The sequence below is a fragment of the Microplitis demolitor genome, chromosome 4 (assembly GCF_026212275.2).
Source record: "Microplitis demolitor isolate Queensland-Clemson2020A chromosome 4, iyMicDemo2.1a, whole genome shotgun sequence".
Classification (NCBI taxonomy): domain Eukaryota; kingdom Metazoa; phylum Arthropoda; class Insecta; order Hymenoptera; family Braconidae; genus Microplitis; species Microplitis demolitor.
Window position 1 is genome coordinate 12,826,542 of NC_068548.1, and position 19,867 is coordinate 12,846,408.

The 19,867-nt window shown below is 29.8% G+C and overlaps 1 protein-coding gene across 4 annotated transcripts in view; it reads left to right on the forward strand.

The window, feature by feature from the left end:
- Positions 1-1,419: 1,419 nt before the first annotated feature.
- The window catches only part of LOC103571974 (afadin), a 194,357-nt gene continuing 175,909 nt past the window's right edge, over positions 1,420-19,867 (forward strand). For all 4 annotated transcript variants that reach the window (XM_053738752.1, XM_053738754.1, XM_053738755.1 and 1 more), the window contains exon 1: positions 1,420-2,173. The gene's annotated coding sequence lies outside the window, so the exon portion shown is untranslated. The remainder of the gene's footprint in view (positions 2,174-19,867) is intronic.

Here is a 19,867-nt window from a genome sequence, read left to right on the forward strand (position 1 = left end):
CCCAGTTCGGGCTATCTATATTTTTCTTAATTTATCTATAAATTGTCTTATTGAGAAGGTTTGCATGTTTTAGGTTTCCACTATATTAAATTGGTTAAATCCAAAGTTGCTATGTCCTGGAAGGTTACTAGGATCGCAGCTGACGCTCCCTCCTGGACAGTGGGCAGTTCGTTGTCACGCGGGACCAATTTTGAATTCAAAACAGTGGATAAATTTATTGTTGACTACGATGATGATGATTATTATTATTAATTTAATGAAATAATTAAGTTATAGATAAGGATAGATGTAATTGATAAAATAATTTTTATCTGAAGACTGAGTTTTATTATAAAGTATGAATGAACTTGATCAGTAATAACAGTTGTATTCGTCAAAAGTTCTCGGAGAGAAGTGAAGTTACATCAGACGACAGAGAGATCTCTGACCTCTACTCTCCAACTTCTCCCCACTACTCTCATATTCACACTCATGCTTATATGTATATATACTTATATATCTATGTTCTTTACTAAATATTATAATTATACATTTATACTTTCTACTAATTCAAATTTGAGATATAAGCTTACACATATATGTTCTTTACTTTATCCATTCTACAACTTCTTATAACTTATTCTATTTTCTTGTACTTAGATACAATCTTCCAGTTAAATATTCTAGGCTATCAGAGGTGTATTCCTCCATAATTATTCTATATTTAATTATTTAGTACGATTGACATTATCATTTATTGTGAAACATTATTATAATTAATATAATGCTATATTTCTATATTTTCATTAATTTATTTATTATACGCGTCACTCTTTATTTAATATTAACAGTAATAGTTAAATTCTGATGAGACATGGTTTTCATTAGTAAGTAACATTTATTAATTATATATTTTCTTTTCTTACTTGTTGATAGAATATGTATTTGTTTATAACCATATTGACGGTTAACTTTAGAACAAGGGCCTATTCATGATTTTTATGCGTGTGTTTTGTTTAGGTTTTAAGTATCGGATGACAGGAAACGTTCCAAGACCACTCAAACTGTATTTATATTTCTCTGAATACAAAATAAAGGTTTATCTATCTATTTATTTAAACTTTCTTATAATAAAAATATATAATTTAATGAGTATGTGCCACGACGATTTATCATTTAAATTATTGACTCAATATTGTTAAGACGCAATAAGTGTTGTAAGAAATTAATATATAATTTTAAATGGAATTTAAATGCGCGCTTCTTATATATCTCAAGTTTACTAATTAATTAACAGGTGGAGGCACCTGAGGCTGTTGAGGGCATAACAAAGTGGTTATTAGGGAATACTCCGCGGTACCAACCTTGATCAGTGCAGCCAGATCGCGGACGAAAAGTTCCCCTTCTTTTGCACCATTTTAACATCACTCACAGCTTAAACGGTGCTTGGGAAGGGGAACTTTTCGTCCGCGATCTGGCTGCGCTGACCTTGATATAGGGATTCTTAATACAGCTTGGAAAAATTGAAATGCCGTGTGTGGGCCTTGATATAAAAATTTTTCCCATAAAGAAAGTATAACCTTTTCTTTCTACAGGTAAATTTCGGGAGATGCTCCTCAGAAGCAACGTGTATATATATACATAAATACAACGTATTTTTAATAGGCCAGTTAGCTTCTAAAAAACAATTTTAGTTGTAATTTAATAAACAAGTTTAAGGTAAATAACGATAATAATACGTGGTAACAATAACCACACTATTAATAATAATCGTATTAATTGTAATATCAATGATAATGACAGTGATAATTACAATAATCAAGTAAAACTATTAAGTGTTTGGTTCAATCAGTATTGCTCTACAAGTCATCGCTTAGTGTTATTGTTACAAAATAAAAGTGTTACAAATTGTATTTTAGTTTTTATTGAGACTTGAAGTGTAAATGTCAGAACTCCAAGCTGGCAGTTAATTTATAATTTGTTGTGCGGTCGGGGCGTTTATATTTTATACTGTTTTTTTAATGTCCTGTTTTAATGAATGTTCTACATCGAGTAGAAAAAATGTAACAATTATACACTTGGTAGTTCAAGACATCATAGCTTTTATCAGTACAAAAGAATTCAGTATCGGTTATTTCTATGTTATAAGTATCTTCAGCTTTTAGCGATCATTGTTAATTGGATATTTATTCAGGTAAATTATTACTATTTAATTTTATTTTTATTACACACTATATTTTATGACCAGCACCCAGCATAAACACTAATACTTGAGTTCATTTGTTATTTTTGCGAAAGATTCTACTTTTATTGTAATATTGTTTATTTATTTATATATTCATCGGTATTATACGTATCCATACAAACAGAGTTTATTTGTATCATGATATTATCTTACTTCTATAGTGAAGGTTCCCATACGTGATTTTAAGGACAACTTATGATCATATTTTTTTTGTTGTTGTCATTTATTCCTGGTCCTCTTTCTGGTATCAGTTTGTTTATACCGAAGATTTAATTTTCTTTTGGCTTCATTTCCGGTACATATAGTAGAAATTGAATAACATTTCGGTATGTTTTAAGAATTACACCCAATGCGTTTCCAGATTACACTACTCAAATCGTCTCATGTTTTGGGTATATTTATGATGTTTTTACTTGAATGATACTAAAAAAATATCTATTTCAAGGATGACATACTCAAATCATACTGAAATCAAAGAGGGTGAGGACAATATTTTTCTATACAGTTCTTTACTTGTGAAAGAGGAAAAATGAAGTTTGAAGTAAATAAACTTATTGAATACATAAAATATTATTTTCATGATACCAGCATCAAAACTTGAAGTTTCAGTATCTCTACAGCCCGTCGAAACAAGCTGATTTCAAGCCGATGCTGCAAACAACTGCTAGCGAATTCGGAATTCAAAAATACCTTCATACAGTGGGCAAAAACATGCGTGTTTCTGCCCGGTGTCAGTTATATGTAATGTTCTGCAGTCTTATTACTCTCATTTGTTTACTTGTCACTTCAGTTTACTCATTTCGTTTTTTAAGTGACAGTTTTAATTAGCCATATAAAATTAATCGAAAATAAGTGAAAATCATATTTTTGTATTATTTACTATTTAATAAGTGACTGTAAATCTCATATTTCTCATTCTCTAACAGTTCTCCGCATCATCGGCTTAAAATTAACTTGTTTCTTACTGGCTACTGACACTGAGTATTGAAGATCCGATGCAGGTAATCATGAAAAATATAGTGTGTGACTCAGGATAAAACATGATTTTAGACTGCGGGTGATGTCAGCCTACGCCTGCGGCTCAGGCAGCCAACCTCACTCTTGTCTGAAATCGTCTTGTTTCATCCCTTGTCATACAATATACAATTTAATTAAGCATTTAGCATTGTAATGCTTTTTAGTAGTAAATCGTTTGAATCATTATTTTATATTAATTGATCTATTGATTTAATTATTTATTTATTCTGTTTTTTTTTTTCTGAAAAAAAATTTCAGTTCTGAAAAAAATATTTCTGTTCATGTTTGATAGATATACAATTATCATTAATTTATGATTTATTTGATTCTATTGCAATAACAATATAGATAGTTTACATAAATATAACGCATATAAAAAAACAGACGATAAACAAGGATAAAATTGTCCATTTCATCAAGACCTGTGACAACGTCAAGAGTACTTTACGAGACTCATCTGATAGATCACAAGTTCAGAACTTCAGCCTATTAGTACTTTTTTTTTTATTATTTATTAAAAAAAAAATACATAAATACATTATTCAAGTAATATACTTGAATAAATTAAATTTATCGATATCTGAGAAATTTTTCTTTTTTTTATCTCAGTATAACTTCGATATAAATGTTTCAAAAAATTAACTAGAATATTAGTATGGATGAGTATTAGGGTGTTTCAAAATAAATATTTTTTTTTTTTTTTTTCAAGTCTTATGGTCTTAAAAGTTAGTCTTAGGTATTAAAAAAATCCTCCCAAAAGAACAGCTCGAAAACTAAATCCTGCTAAGAGCTTAACGAATATTAATTTTCTCATTTGAATTACATGTAAAAGAATGTTTTTCTTGTTTTTGAAAAAGAAAAGTATTAAAAAATTTTTTTTTCAAAAAACAAAGTACACGGTCTTGTAGGGAATTAAATTCTCTACAAAAAAGCTTTTGAGTGCTTTCTTTATATAACTAACAGAACAAAAGTTATGAAGCTTGAAACAATAGTGAATTGAAAAACTTAACGTAAAGATGATATCCAGATTATATTACGTGTACTTGTTTATACGGTGAAACTATAAGGCAAAAGCCCCTATACCTGCTCACTTTTCATTGAAGTGAGATTAAAACACTCAATATAAATCAATAAATAAAATGAAAAACCATATTCTGTTTTTATAGTTATTTTTTGAAATTCGAGCATTAGAATAAAATTTTATTTCGAAGAATAATGTTGATAATTAATTATTATTAATTTTTTAAATGGGGTCTTTGAGTGTACGCATAGTCGCTCACTAAAAGTTGTGAGGTACCATTACTCGATCAACACATGGCCCTATAGTCGCTCAAAGACAATATCAATTAAACTATGATAAGTTTATTGATTTGTAAAATAATTTATGAATTATACTACTTTATTCTCTCATAATATAAAAGTTCATGAATTTTAAAAATGTATTTAATAAGATATAGTTATAATAATTCTTAACAAATTTAACCTAAATTTAATCTAACGAATGAACTTTAAAGTAAAGAATGCCCGGAGCTTTTATCTTATACTATGTATAATCAGTAAGGTATTTTAAAAATATTTCTGAGATCTTACTTATTTTCCGTATAAATTTCGAAAGAAAAATATATATTTTTTTTTTTTTATATTAAAGTTTGTTTTCTTTGTGTATTTTTAAATTAATAAGAAAGTTCTGTTTTGAAAGTAAGGGAAATTTTTCCCATGTGTTTAGAAAAAAATTCACAGCATTTGCTCAGATGAAAAAACCTAAATTTCTATCAAAAAACTGTTTAATACAATAAAAACACAAAGTTATACTATTTAATATAGTTTATAACTTATATTTAATATAGTTTATAACTTAGGAGCATTCTGTAGAAAATTTAATTTCCTACAAGACTATGTACTTCAATTTTCGAAAAAAATTTTTTTAATACTTTTATTTTTAAAAAACAAAAAAAAAATCGGTCTATCGGTTGCCCTGCGGGCCAGCCCCAATACTTCCCGCTGTTTTCAAGCTCCTTGAGCTAGAAAATACCTTCTTATGCCATTGTTTTCGAAAAAAAAGCGTTTTTTACAATTTCTTATTTCAGCGATATCTCTCGAATGAATTGACAGATGTCGATGGTTGAGGAGGCACTCGAGGCGGCTTTTAAAGTTTTAGACCTGGTTAGATTTTAAAATCAATCCATCGAGCACATTACAAGTTATCCGAAAAAATACTTTTTAAAAAAAATTTTATTTTTGGACTATCTCCGAACTCACCCTACCGATCAAGCTTCATTTCTGACAGTTTATAGGAATTAACAAGCCGCGTCGAATGTCACCTTGGAGATCAAAATCGGTTCATCCGTTCAAAAGTTATAGAATATTTACATAAATACGTACGTACGTGCACACACATACATACACTCGGACATCATCTTGAAATTAGTCATAATAACTCCCTAGAACGTCGAAACTTCAAGATCTGTCTGAAAAGTTAAAAATTTTTTTACACGCAATTTGAATGGGAAAATGAATATTCGTTGCGCACTCGGCGCGATACCGACATGGTCTGGGTTCGATTCCCAGTTCGGGCTATCTATATTTTTCTCAATTTATCTATAAATTGTCTTATTGAGAAGGTTTGCATGTTTTAGGTTTCCACTATATTAAATTGGTGTTAATACCGTACGATGGACGGTGTGGCTCAATAAGTTATAGATGAAATTGAACGGAATATAGTATAGTGCCGGATAGCTCAACTGGTAGAGCACTCGGCGCGATACCGACATGGTCTGGGTTCGATTCCCAGTTCGGGCTATCTATATTTTTCTCAATTTATCTATAAATTGTCTTATTGAGAACGTTTGCATGTTTTAGGTTTCCACTATATTAAATTGGGGGAAGGAATATTCGTTGGGCTCTTAGTAGAATTGAGATTTTGAGCTGCTCTTTTGGGAGGACTTTTTTTATACTTAAGACTAACTTTTGAGACCATAAGAAAAAAAATTTTCTTTTTGAAACACCCTAATGAGTATAATTTGAGTTCACTTATAGAATTATTCTGAAATTATACTCAAATACCAGGTATGTTTTAGAAGTTTTCTTGATACAACCGAATTCGCTAGGGTAACAGAATTCAGTGTACCTTCGTCAAACTGAATCGGTGATAATCTAGCCTTAGCAAGTTTTGTTGGATTCTGATGATGAAATAATACTAAAATTCCTAGATGTCAGATTATTATTTAGACTTTTTAAACAAATCACAAACTCGTGGAACAAATATTTATATTATAGGCATGAAGATTTTTTAATCTGCATATTTCATGAGATATTTAAAAAAAACTGCAATTGTAATATTGGTAAAGCTCAAAAGTTATTTTCCCAGAGCAAATTGAATGGAACATCATTCAGGTGCTTATTAAGTGCTAGAGATTCCAGGTAAAAATAAAGCTTGAGGTGATCCACTTGTTCTGGAAAAGTTTAGTGGAAACCCTACTTGGGAAATTTTTTTTTAACTGTAGGGTAGCAAGTTCAAGATTCTCAAGTGATAAAATCCGGAAATAATTTTGTGCATGTTTTTTAACGATTCCTATGGCTAGGTAACTCAGTGTCGTTTCATTACAATTAATAAAATTAAAAAAAGGCTGTACAACAATATCTATATACATATCTATGTAAAATTAACATGGATTGTGATATATCTATACATTATACGTACATTTATTCCACCAGGGGTGCTTGTACATTACCGTGCTACTACTTTTTTTTCTTTTTGCTAATTGGTAAGCCTGAATACTTTCTATCCAATTTAAAAAAATTTTTTTTTATTTACATTGTAAGTATCTGCCCTGGCTTTCTCGTACCAGGAAGTTCGGACAGCCCCTCTTGTCCGGCTGCTTCGATTGTGAGCAACTGGGTTCTGAAATACCTAGTATGACTGAGTACGCAGCCTGATTACAGGATAGAGGGAATGGTGTAATGAATTTATTTTATAGTGTCATTCTCTTTATTATAATATTATTTTATTGATTTTATTAATGTTCTGATTATTTACAAACGTGATTTACTGAATATATGAACATTTAGATTATAAGGGAAAACCAAAAGAATTATTGTATTAATATGCGTAAGTAGAAGATCCTGGGTCTGATCTCATCAGTAACATAATCGGTTTGAAGAAGTTATTTTATACAATATAACTATTTCTTGTAATAAAATTTAACAACTTGAATAATTTATCTTAATCATTTCTATCAACAAGTCAAAAAATTCCAAGATTTATATATAATTTTCAACAAATTAAAATTTAACAAAATTCTAAATATAAACAACTTCGCGTTTGGCAAGCTTATAATTAACTGCATGTAGACTTACATCGATGATCTTCAAATTACGTAGGACATTCTGGACGTGGACTGCAATGTACTTGATTTACCCTTTTGCAAGACTATTGGCGACGATTCGATATTATGGCACAGATTTTATTACATAGATTAAAATGAAATCAACTGACTAGGCTTTTACAACAATTAAACTGACTAGACTTTTTCAGTAAATAAACGGACTTGGCAATAAATTAACGGACTTTGCAATACAACGAATTGACCAGGCTTAACTAGTACAAAAGATAGACAGCAATGTGTGCTTAGAAGCTGGATAGTGTAGAGTAAGGACCTCGCTAGGCGTCCTCAGCCCTTCACTACATTTCTCTGCTGATTGCTAGATGCTAAGTGTATGCTAACTGCGTATTAACAGAGTTCATCGCTGATTGCTCGCCCTTATATAGCTATAAAATCTGAGGAGGGGTCATCCACGTGACCTCACCTGAACTTCCGTCTAGGATGTTTGGCACACTGACCCATGGGCCTCTTTCGGAGTCTCGGTGAACCGGGTAGCGAATATGCGTTGATAAGAGTGATGTGTGAACTGAGGGGCTCCCCGAAATGACGCGACCGATTTGAGCAGTCGAACCTCTAGCTGCCCTGTTACAACCCCCGCCACCAGACTCGAAAATTGGGTGTGACTTGACAAGTTCAGGATGATCCTTTTTTCAACAAGTTAATTAACAAAGTTCCAGCTAAATACAATAATTAAATAAATATTACAATAAATTTTACATATATATAAAACGACTCTACGAAATTTTACGATAGATATTGCCGTGAGAAATGGCTAACAAATACTAACAATTATTAATAAACTATTTTACAATTTTTTCATAAACTGGACGATTATTATCTGCAACTTGTAACAACAAATTTCAACAGGCATTCCTTAATTTATAATTGATACTCATACAAAATATCTATAAAATTATGGATTTACTAAGATCTTTCCTACAAATTTATAATCGCTTGAAATTAACTCGGTGTTTTAGCTCTTCTTATTGTCGGGTTGTTGTTACCTTACATCTAATTATCTTTATAACTAAATTTCCTTAAAACTAAATTCTCTTAACCTAAACAGGGGACGGCAAACCCTCGTCACCCTAAATCCAATTTTTTCATCAACCTGGGGGACGTGAACATCATCGTCAACCCCTAATATATACCTTCTCAACTTGAGGGACGTGGAAATCATCGCCAACCTCTGACCAATCCGCCTATCTCAGCCAAGCTCTTTTGGGGAACGTGGAAATTATCGTTCAACCCCGACAATTCAAAAACAACTTTAACTTAATATTAAATAACAATATTATTATTAGTATTAACATTAATGAACTTATATAACATTAATATTAATAACAACAACTATTATTATTCCTTTCACTAAATTACAAATTATCATTATTACTTCGAATATGATTCTCACGGCGTAATATACTATTAATATCCATATCATTAGTTCTATTACACTATTACATTTGAAATTATTTAGCAAAACATATTCTTTAGCGGCCGAAATTTACTATTTACACAAATAATTTAAGTGTGATAATTAACTGAGACTAACATAAGAAAACCTTGGATAATAAAACTATAACGCGTAACATTATAAATTTGTTCAAAATATATAAGTATCTAGGTGAGTATTTGCTGATTATTTCCGACTTAATCGCAATTATAACAAAAATCAATTAACTTGATAAAGTGACTTGTTGCTCTGTAAGTTGACTTCTCAATAATTTAACAATGATCATATGACAGAGAGACTAATCTTGCCAAGTCTGGTCGCACCTAGTATTATAGTCGAATATTAGGGCGCCACTGGAAGATGGACTCGGCCTTCCAGAACCGGATGTTATATGATTTTATTTTAATTAAATTAATTTTATTTATTACTCAGGGTCGTTTGTAATATTTTGTGAGTGAGAAGAGGAATCGTAGAGTAGGCTGAAATAATGTTAATTCAAATTTTATTTAATTTAAGCACCTTGCTTTATTTTCTTAACTTTTTGACAATAATTATTTACTTATGACAAACTAAATTCCTTATGACAAACTAAATTCCTCGTCCCCTGAACGGTTACTTATGGCAAACTAAATTCCTCGTCCCCTGGACGGTTACTTATGGCAAACTAAATTCCTCGTCCCCTGGACGGTTACTTATGACAAACTAAATTTTCCTCGTCCCCTGGACGGTTACTACACCCACACACCCACTTAATTTATACCTCGTCCCCTGGACGGTAAACCTTAATATTGTCCCCTGGACATTAACCTTAATATTAATTTAAAAATCATCCCCTGGATGTATAATTAATTAAAATAACTTAACATGTCCACCGGACCTAAATCACAGACACAGTTTTCTTTACTAAAAATTACTGACTCGACTTTGAACTCTACTTTTATTTTATTTAATTCGTACTCAATGATATCACTTTCTTTTACTCAATTATTAAACTTGATATTTTATATAAAATTGCACTAATAAAATTTCCAGTATAAACATTTCACAACTACTTAATTCTCACTGATTCATTTAATTCATTTATTAATTTTCACTGTCTTATTTAATTCAATTATATTTATTAATTAATTAATTTTGGTTTTAATTTAATTATTAATTAATTAATTTTCACTGACAAATTTCCCTTAACATTTGCTTCCAATATCTATATATTTAATTTACTCGAAATTTTCTGATAATTATTCTTACTCAACTTAATTTACTGAGAAAATAATCCATTCTTAAGTTTTACTCGACACAATTTTATCGTAATTTTTCTAGCGTCTTATTTTTGATTTTATAATTTTAATTAGAATTATTTTAACATTATTTTATAATTATTTTATGACTAATTTTACGACTAGAATTACGTTAAAATTGACTCGAACATTCGGCCGGTAAATTGACGTCGCAAGGCCTTAATTTACGATTTTACAACGCGGGAAAACTTTTGTCTAGAGCGGCCGACAGGCCTGAATACTTTTATTAAAATTATTGAATTTATTTATTGAATAATTTATACGGAAAAATTTATTTTATTCCAGCCGAGAGGCCTCGAATGAAATAAATTTCGAGTTACAACAGAACGACGAGTACACGGCAAAGATTTTACGTAAATTTCGGGACTCCGAGACGCGTGATTACACTAGCCGACGGGCCTTGAAATATCAATCTAATATCGCGAAACCAGCAGAAAGATATTAAGTAAATTAATTATAATTAATTCGGCCCTCAATTATTTAAGTTAGAAGCCTTAATTAATTATAATTTTTACCTCGAGGAAACTCCAACAGTCACGATGAGAAGGTATCAAGTGGTCTCGTCGCCTCCTCTAAGTTTCTCTCCGCTGGTCTGCACTCTCTCTCTCTCGTCACCCAGGAATTTCAATTGGTAATCTGTCAAGGAACAGTACGCATTAATATTTTGTTAAGTTATCGATTATTATAATTATCGGCCTAAAGGCCTAATAATTAATTAAACAGTTAAATATAAATTAATTATCGCCTCGTTCCACGTGAAGCGTGAACGGACGTATATATTTACCTTGATGATGCTAAGTTTGCGTCCGTTGGTTCTCGTCGTCTGGACAACTCTTAACTTCTTTTTGTTCCGCAGTCCATTTTATCTTTTCACTCCCTTCCACTTCTCCGGAAACCTATTCCCACTTTCTTAAACTAAAGGAAATGACGAACGGACGGGTCTTAGTGATCTATGCGACACCCGGTGACTAGTCGCAACACTACTCGTATTTTACGAGGTCATCGGCCGGTTATGGCGGGAACGAAATTCAAATTCAAATTTATTTATTTATTTATGTTCATTAAAATTACCCTGTCACAATCAAAATAAATATTAAAAGCTCAAATTATTAGAGAAATCTCTACGACGATATTCAATTTTGATTAACATTACATTATTGTTGTCTTTATGATTGTAGCGATTATTATAGAAACCAGGACGAACCGTTGGTGAGAGATTACTTTTAAAAGAACTATTTACAAAAAGCTGAACAGCAGAATTATCAAAAAGTATAAAATCATAACTAGAATCGAAATTTTAAAACTATTTATAAGAGCTCGATTTCCGACAGGACTAAAATTATCACGGAACTAAAATTATTATTTATAAGAAAATTTTAAATTAAATAATTCTCACCATAATCATCGTTTCACCATCGAATTGACCCGGTACTGGGACAAAGCCAGAAAAAAAAAGCGATATCTGAGCCATATTCGGTCTGAACACGGTTTCTTTTTCTTCTTTAGGAGGATTATTTCCCTGGTTAATCATTAGATACGCTAACAACAATAATTCATTGATCTATGATCCATTAAAATCGATCAAATTAAGACCCACATCAGATTCTCATCTATATAAATTTTCATTGTTATAATTTTATCTACTATCGAAATTATTAGAGTGGCTAGGATTTATTTCATTATAAATTTTCTTCGAAGTCGAGATCTTTTTATCTTCCTTGAGTTAGTGATTGACTAACTAGTATTGTGATGGAACCTATGCATGTCATAACCGTCAAAGTTGTGACATTCATTATTGTACACATAGTTGAAATGATTTTATTCGTACTCAAGCTTCACACTGTATGTGTGATTGCACCAGGCCTCGTTAGTCATGGTTGTGTTGTCGATACCATAGAATGTTGTTGGGTATGTATATTTTCTCGGGGTAGCCTCCACAATTTGTATTTCACATGACTCTAACAATCTCAACTAATATTTTAAAGTTGCTAACGTTGATGCCATTCCTTACGTTATAACTAACAAATCAAGTTTTAATTTTTCTCTAATATTTTAATCTTGCGATTATCTCACTTACCAGACCCAGATAATAATTGACCAGCAAAATAAATTATATGGCTTCCGTTTGTAATTAAGTTATATAAATTTGTACTATACGAATTTACTATTAATTGAATACAAATAACATTATTGAACAAAAGAATATTTATTTTAATTTTAATTATGTGTAGAAATTTTCATCGTTAGGCTGAATGTATATTGAGGTGAATTTCACAATAGAAAAATTAATCTAGTAAATTAACTTAAGAGGATTTTCCTTCGTATACCATTTTGTTTTAGCTTACAGTTGATTTATTTGAGATATTATCTATTATTTTAATGACGAAATTTATTTCAACAGAGCTTTGATTTTAATTTTGTTTTGATGAGTAAATTTTATTTCTGATGGAACAAATGTTGTAAATTTTTATTTTATTATCGAAATGTATTTAAGCTTGACACAATTTACTTAGGTATTTACTTTGAACTGAAGACGGTCTTTATTGAAGTGCAGATTGCATTTTAAAATAATAATAAGTTTGTGTACTGCTAATCTTTTATTTTAGAGCAGAAATTTTAATTTTGTTAAAGAGATATATTGTTCCGGCATGATTAATTATATTCCCAAAGAATTTTAATATAGAACTTATTTTGATGATTCATTAATTCATGAAATTATGAACCTTATTGAAGTTTTGGTGTTTGTAAAAACCGGAAGTAAAATTTATATGTAGAAGTATTAGATTTAATTATTTCTTCCATAGCAAGCATGATAGAATCTAAACATAAAGATTTATTTGAAAAATATATTTGGAATGAAAATTTGGTTTTGTGGTAACGGAAAATTAATGTAATTTTATAATCACGAGAAAATTTGATGATAAAAATTTTTTAAGGCATTTTAGACTTAATTTCAACTATTTTAAATTTTATGAAACTAATTATTGAAGTTAAATTTTATAATACTGGGAATTTTATTTTAGAAGATTTTTTAATTTTGATAGAAATTGATTATTTTTAATGTTTTAATTTTGAACATATCCAAATTTTTATAATAACAAATATGCTATTATGAAGCGAAGTTAAATTTTTTTGATAACAAAATTTTTGAGTTTTATTTGAAATTAAAATTTTAATATCTTTATTGCCGAAAACTTTATTAACTGTTTTCTTTTGTTGCAAGGCTTATACGCTAAATTTTCCAAAAATATTTCAAATGTATTTGAAATACACAATTATTCATTTCAAACGGATCAGATGACTAATATTTCTTTCAACTTCTGTTTGTTTGAGTTGCTTACTGATTCCGATGTTATTAGGCTTTGCCTCGTCTTGATTTGAAAATTAAATAATTATTTAATCACTATTATTTGTCGACCTATTTCGTTTATCTCTAAACTTATTACTGTTATTACTTTTGAAATTGAACTTTCGACGTCAAAATTATTCATGAAATCTTACTTTTCTTTCTACAATATATTAATTATTATTATTTCAACATCATTTAAGTTAAGTTTCAAATCAAAAAAAAAATATTAATTCCACAATTATTTTCACACACTTAGCTCACTACCCTGCTCAAAAAATCCGATAGATTCTCATAAAAAAATTTTTATGAGAATGAATCGGCAAAGTGTTCCATTGAAAAATGATAGTCCATATTGGAACCTATGAGAATATATTCAAATCCGAGCATAATCCGATAAAAACTTACCAAATCTTTGAACTTACGTCTCATTCATTCTTATATAAAGTTTGTTGTATATGTTCACATTTTTATCGGAATGAATAGGAATGGGTCATACTTACATTTCGTAAGAGAATCAATTGGAAATGTACACGTCTTGTTTCTTGTTGTTATATGAGAATGAATGGGGAAATAATTTTATTATTTTTACGTAAATTTGCTGGCGATATTCTTATGGGAATCTATAAGAAAATAATTTGCAATGCGTCAATTTCTTATAAGATTCTATGGGTACAAGTTTATACCACTTACCGCTGTATGAGAATGAATGGGAAAATAATTTTATTATTTTTAAGTAAATTTGTAGGCGACATTCTTATGGGAATCTATAAGAAAATAATTTGCAATGCGTCAATTTCTTATAAGATTTTATGGGTACAAGTTTATACCACTTACCGCTGTATGGGAATGAATTTTATTATTTTCTCATAGGATCCAATTATTAGCGACAGGATAATTTTCTCATATGTTCTTATTAAAACAGAAACTTCGTAAATTTTATTATTTTCTCATAGATTCCAGTTGTTAATGACGAAGTCATTTCCTCATACATTATCATACAAACGGGAAAATGATAAATTTGATTATTTTCTCATAGGATCCAATTATTAGCAACAGAATAATTTTCTCATGTATTCTTATTAAAACAGAAATTTCGTAAATTTTATTATTTTCTCATAGATTCCTGTTGTTAACGACGAAATCATTTTTTCATACATTCTCATACGGACAATAATTTTGTAAATTTTGTTAGTTTCTTATAGAATCCTATCCTTACTGATGAAATTGTTTCCTCATATGTTCTTTTTGAGACGAAATTCTTATAGATTCCTATAAATCTCGTGAATGTTTTACCTCATCCAACCTTATAAAAACTCACTTTTCATAAACATTTTTATTTTCCGATAAATTCTTGTAAAGAATTTCTTATCAGAATCTATGAGAAAATAACTTTTTTAAATAACTCCCATTCAATCTCATAAAATTCAGTGAGTTCTATGAGAAGACGTCTCCCGCTTCCTATAGAACTTATTCATTCTCATAAAATTTCTATGAGAATTTAAAAGAAGCTATCGGATCTTATGAGATTTTTTAAACAGGGTAGTCATATAATTTTAAATTATATATTTAAACAACAAAAAATTTTAGATTTTTTTTTATCACTTGTTAACAAATTAAAAAATATGATTGTCACTACTATCTACAACCAATTTTCGGTGTCAAACATCCAATCTTTCAAAAATTGGCTTTTTATTTTTATATTAGTGTCCAAACTCTTTCTTCATTTTAGGAATACCATCGTCTTGACCAACAAAAGAATAATTATTTTCAATCACTTAGTATAGATTTATAATCTGCTGTTTTATAATTTTAGTCTTCGATGACGACTCAAACACAACACCTCCCCTCACCAAGACTGTGAGCCAGGGTCACAGTATGACATACTAAGCGTCATCGTAAAAGAATTTTTACTTATTTAATTAGCAAAAGGTGAACTTTTCTTTTATAAAACTATTTACACAGAATAATTATTCCTTGAAAATGTATGTCTTGTCAGTAGTAGAATGATAACTTTTCCAAGGGTATTCTCCCTGTAAATTATTTGTTTGCCAAACACGTGTTTAAAATAAAATAAAATTCATAAATTTCTAATTTTAATAGGAAAAAAAATCTTAATATTTGAAACTTATTTTAAAGATAATTCAATTGTAGACGGGTAAAGGTTGCATACAGAGAGTAATTCATAGAATTTTTCAAAAGAATCGTTAAAAAACATGCACAAAATTATTTCCGGATTTTATCACTTGAGAATCTTGAACTTGCTACCCTACAGTTAAAAAAAAATTTCCCAAGTAGGGTTTCCACTAAACTTTTCCAGAACAAGTGGATCACCTCAAGCTTTGTTCTTACCTGGAATCTCTAGCACTTAAAAAGCACCTAAATGAAGTTCCATTCAATTCGCTTTGGGACGATAACTTCTGAGCTTTACCGTTGGAAAATCTCAAATTGGCAGACCAAACCGAAAGTTGAAATGGAAAATAACTGACTATAATTTTTAAATCGTTTTTCCACGTAGAATAGTTAGTTTAAACGTGCCACAACTCTCTATACTAAGTTTTTAAAATAATTTTCCAAGCAGGGTTTCCACTACACTCTCCCAGAACGAGAAAATCACCTCAAGCTTTGTTCTTACCTGGAATCTCTAGCACTTAAAAAGCACCTAAATGACGTTCCATTCAATTCGCTTTGGGACGATAACTTTTGAGCTTTACTGCTGGAAAATCTCAAGCTGGCAGACCAAAACGGAACTTAAAAAAAGTCACTGTATTATCATTCCTGAGTCGATTATCGACCAAAGGTTGACTAATAGTATCATTATAGTCCGTATATACACTTTATAAACATCGGGGTGTGTCCAGTCGGTAAAGGTGTTAAAATTTTTGGTGTTGAATTTCAACACCAAAAGCGTTGTTAAATTTACGCTGCTACCTGTGAAAATATTATTTACCGGTGTTAAAATATTAGTCTGTGTTGAAAATATTTTACTCTGTGAATATTTTCATTAACTCGATCACTACCGTTAACCAGTGTTTTTATTAATTAGGTTAATCATTTGTGATTGAAATGGTGGACATAAAATTGTGTAATTCTTTAATAAATTACGTATAACAAAAATAATTATAAAAATATGTCCATAGCAAAATTGAAACTCCTTCCTGATAATATTCATCAAATTTTTATATCTTCTCGTATGTAATACATTTTTTTCTTAGTTCTATACGTTGAATTTTTTTTTTAAATGATTTTTTTTATTTATTTTCATGAGAAACTGACATTTTTTTTATTTTCTAAGCTTTCTAAAATTAATACTCAGAATGGAGGCATTTTACCTCACTTTTATATCGGTATTGTTTCGCCTTTACACTAATTTAACTCTGCCAAATTAAACGACCTACAACGGTGTTATTCTATTTTAACACTGCGCGCTAACAAATTGATTTCATTTTCAACATCGCTTCTTTTACAGCATAGGACATATGCTGTGATTTATTTCTTATCGTTATGTATACCCAGCTTTCCTGGCGGCAGTTATATACTTTTCCTAAATAACTATCTTTTCTCAGAGAATGCATCGAGGCTTCTAGAAGCACTTAATAAGCACTTAATTTTCACGCCATAAAAAAAAAAAAATAATTACTTTTATTCAATGGTTTGCCAGAATTTAATATTCTGGCAGACCATCCGTTTTTTGTAAATATTTCGAAAATCGTCTGTGCACCTAATTTGCGGTTTGCGCACCTAAATAGCACCTAAAAAACACCTAATTTTTACTTAATTCAAATTCAATTTTATTGAGTTGGGTCAGCTAATTTTATGGATATTAAAGTATGTCAATATTCGTGAAAAATTTTTTTTTAAATATTTCTTGGAAATATTTGTAAATCCTTTTTGAAATTGGCAAATTATACAATAATTTAAAAAATATTTACAATATATCCTGGAAATATTTTTAAAATAGTTTGGTGTTAATAATATATACAATTTATTTTGTACATCATAATTTTTTTTAATAACTATTACAAGTGAAAATAGTCTAATGTAAATAATTAAGTTGGATCCGGCATATGCAACACAGAGAATAAAATCTAACAATATTTGTTATTTTTCAAATAAAATTACTAATTCACCGAGGCTAACTCGAAACGGTCCAAAAATACAGAAATTTTCCCGTAAATAAGTAAAAATAATAATCGCCTAATCCTGTATATTGCAATATAGTAATTTTATTTTAGTGTTCTTAACTACACGATTGTCCGCAAACTTTTGACAATCATTAACACATTAGGCGAATAATTTAATTATGGTTTTTTTAATAACCATTTTAATGTTAATTAAAGTAACGTATAACTGTTCAATCGATCTACCTATTAGTAGTTGGAGAAACTATCTATGCATAGTGAAATACGATGACTGCATTGTCAGAGTAGTTCCGTTGACTATTAGAAGTAGTTACAGGAACTATTGGATAATCAAACTAAAATAGTCACTGGTACATTCTTTATTTGTAGGGATGAACTAAAAAAGTATTGTTCTTATGGTTGCTGAAGTATAAGTTCTGAGAAATAATATTTAATAGTTACCATAACAAAACGAAAAATATTAGCATTGCTTAGTTGATACTACTACTTTTGAATAGGCCTGGACAATATGATATAGTGCAAAAAACTAGAAATATTAGTTAAGATCACTGTTTTTTTATACTCATTTCTTTCTAGTTACCATGCACTTTTCTCTCAGTGCAGACTAATTTCAGAATAATGTCCGCGTATCTGTACATGTGTACATATGCACATGTCTAATTATTTTATAACTTTTGAACGAATCAACTGATTTAGATTTTCAATACGGAATTCGAAGCGGCTAATCAAACCTTAGATTTTGAGAGGAATTTAACTTAATCGGTATATCAGGTTTTGAACTCTTCCGCAAATCAAGTTTTTGAATGAATCATTCTTTTTTGGATGATTTTTACCATACCTTAGGATCAATTTCACACATTGAGATAAAAAAATGTGAGAGCAACAACACACACACAAAAAACTTACGCACATACACACCCAAACTCATTCACTCAAATATACCCCCCTCCTTACTCTTCTAAACAAGCACACCAATTATCCCTCCCCCCAAATACTTACACGCACTTGACTGACCTTTTTTGCGACACAATATAAATTGGGCGCATAACTTGCATTTCGTTTGCCACTCGCCATTTAGTCAGCTTTGTCTAAGTTATGAAATCTCTTCCGATACAGTTAAAGTTCAACAGTACATAACAAGGCCTGTAATTTCCTACACAGAAAAAACAAGCTCTCAACTTCTGCACAAAAGTAATGTGCTGAAATTAAAAAAATTTTAGGAAATACTCCAGAATTCATTGATTTAAATACATATCCGGGTGACCCAAAAAAACCGACGTTTTTTTTTTTTTTTTGAGTCTCTTATGAAAATTTGTTGGTTTAAGATGTTTTAAGAAGCCTCTCCAAAACTCAGCTTGATAAAACATTTTCAAGAGATCGCTCACGAATTTTGAAAACATAAAAAATGACTGAAATTCGGATTTTTTGTTTCTAAATTTTTTTTTCTCGTGGCAGCAATAATTTATATTCTGTAAAATAATTGTAAAATAATAAGTATGCTGAAATTTCAGCCCAAAATTTAGATATTTAAATAGCGCTTAGGAATTTTGAATATTAACTGATAATATGTAACTTATACTTTGAATTAGTTTTTGCATTTTTTTATAACTCAATTATTTTCATTTCACTAAAATATAACTTTTGTATCATTGAAAAAATATAGAACTGTCTAAACCCTTCAGCACCCGCTCTATGAGTTTTTTTGTCACACTTGACTTCAAATATTTTTTTGTAAGTAATTTCAAATGAAATGACCTAGTGAAATTTTCTCTATCTTCATAAAATTTCATGCCTTTTAACATGAAAAATATTTTTAAAAGATTTATCTTAAAAAATCTTGAGGCTTTTTCTCATCACGCGAGTAAAGTAAGGCGTAAAAATTAATACGATTAGCCTCAGTTCGGACAGTTCCGAATCTTTTCGGCAATCACCGCCATTTTTTTTTCAGCCGTTACATCTGTTATTACTTACAAAATTAAAAAATAAAGAACGAGTACAGTATAGA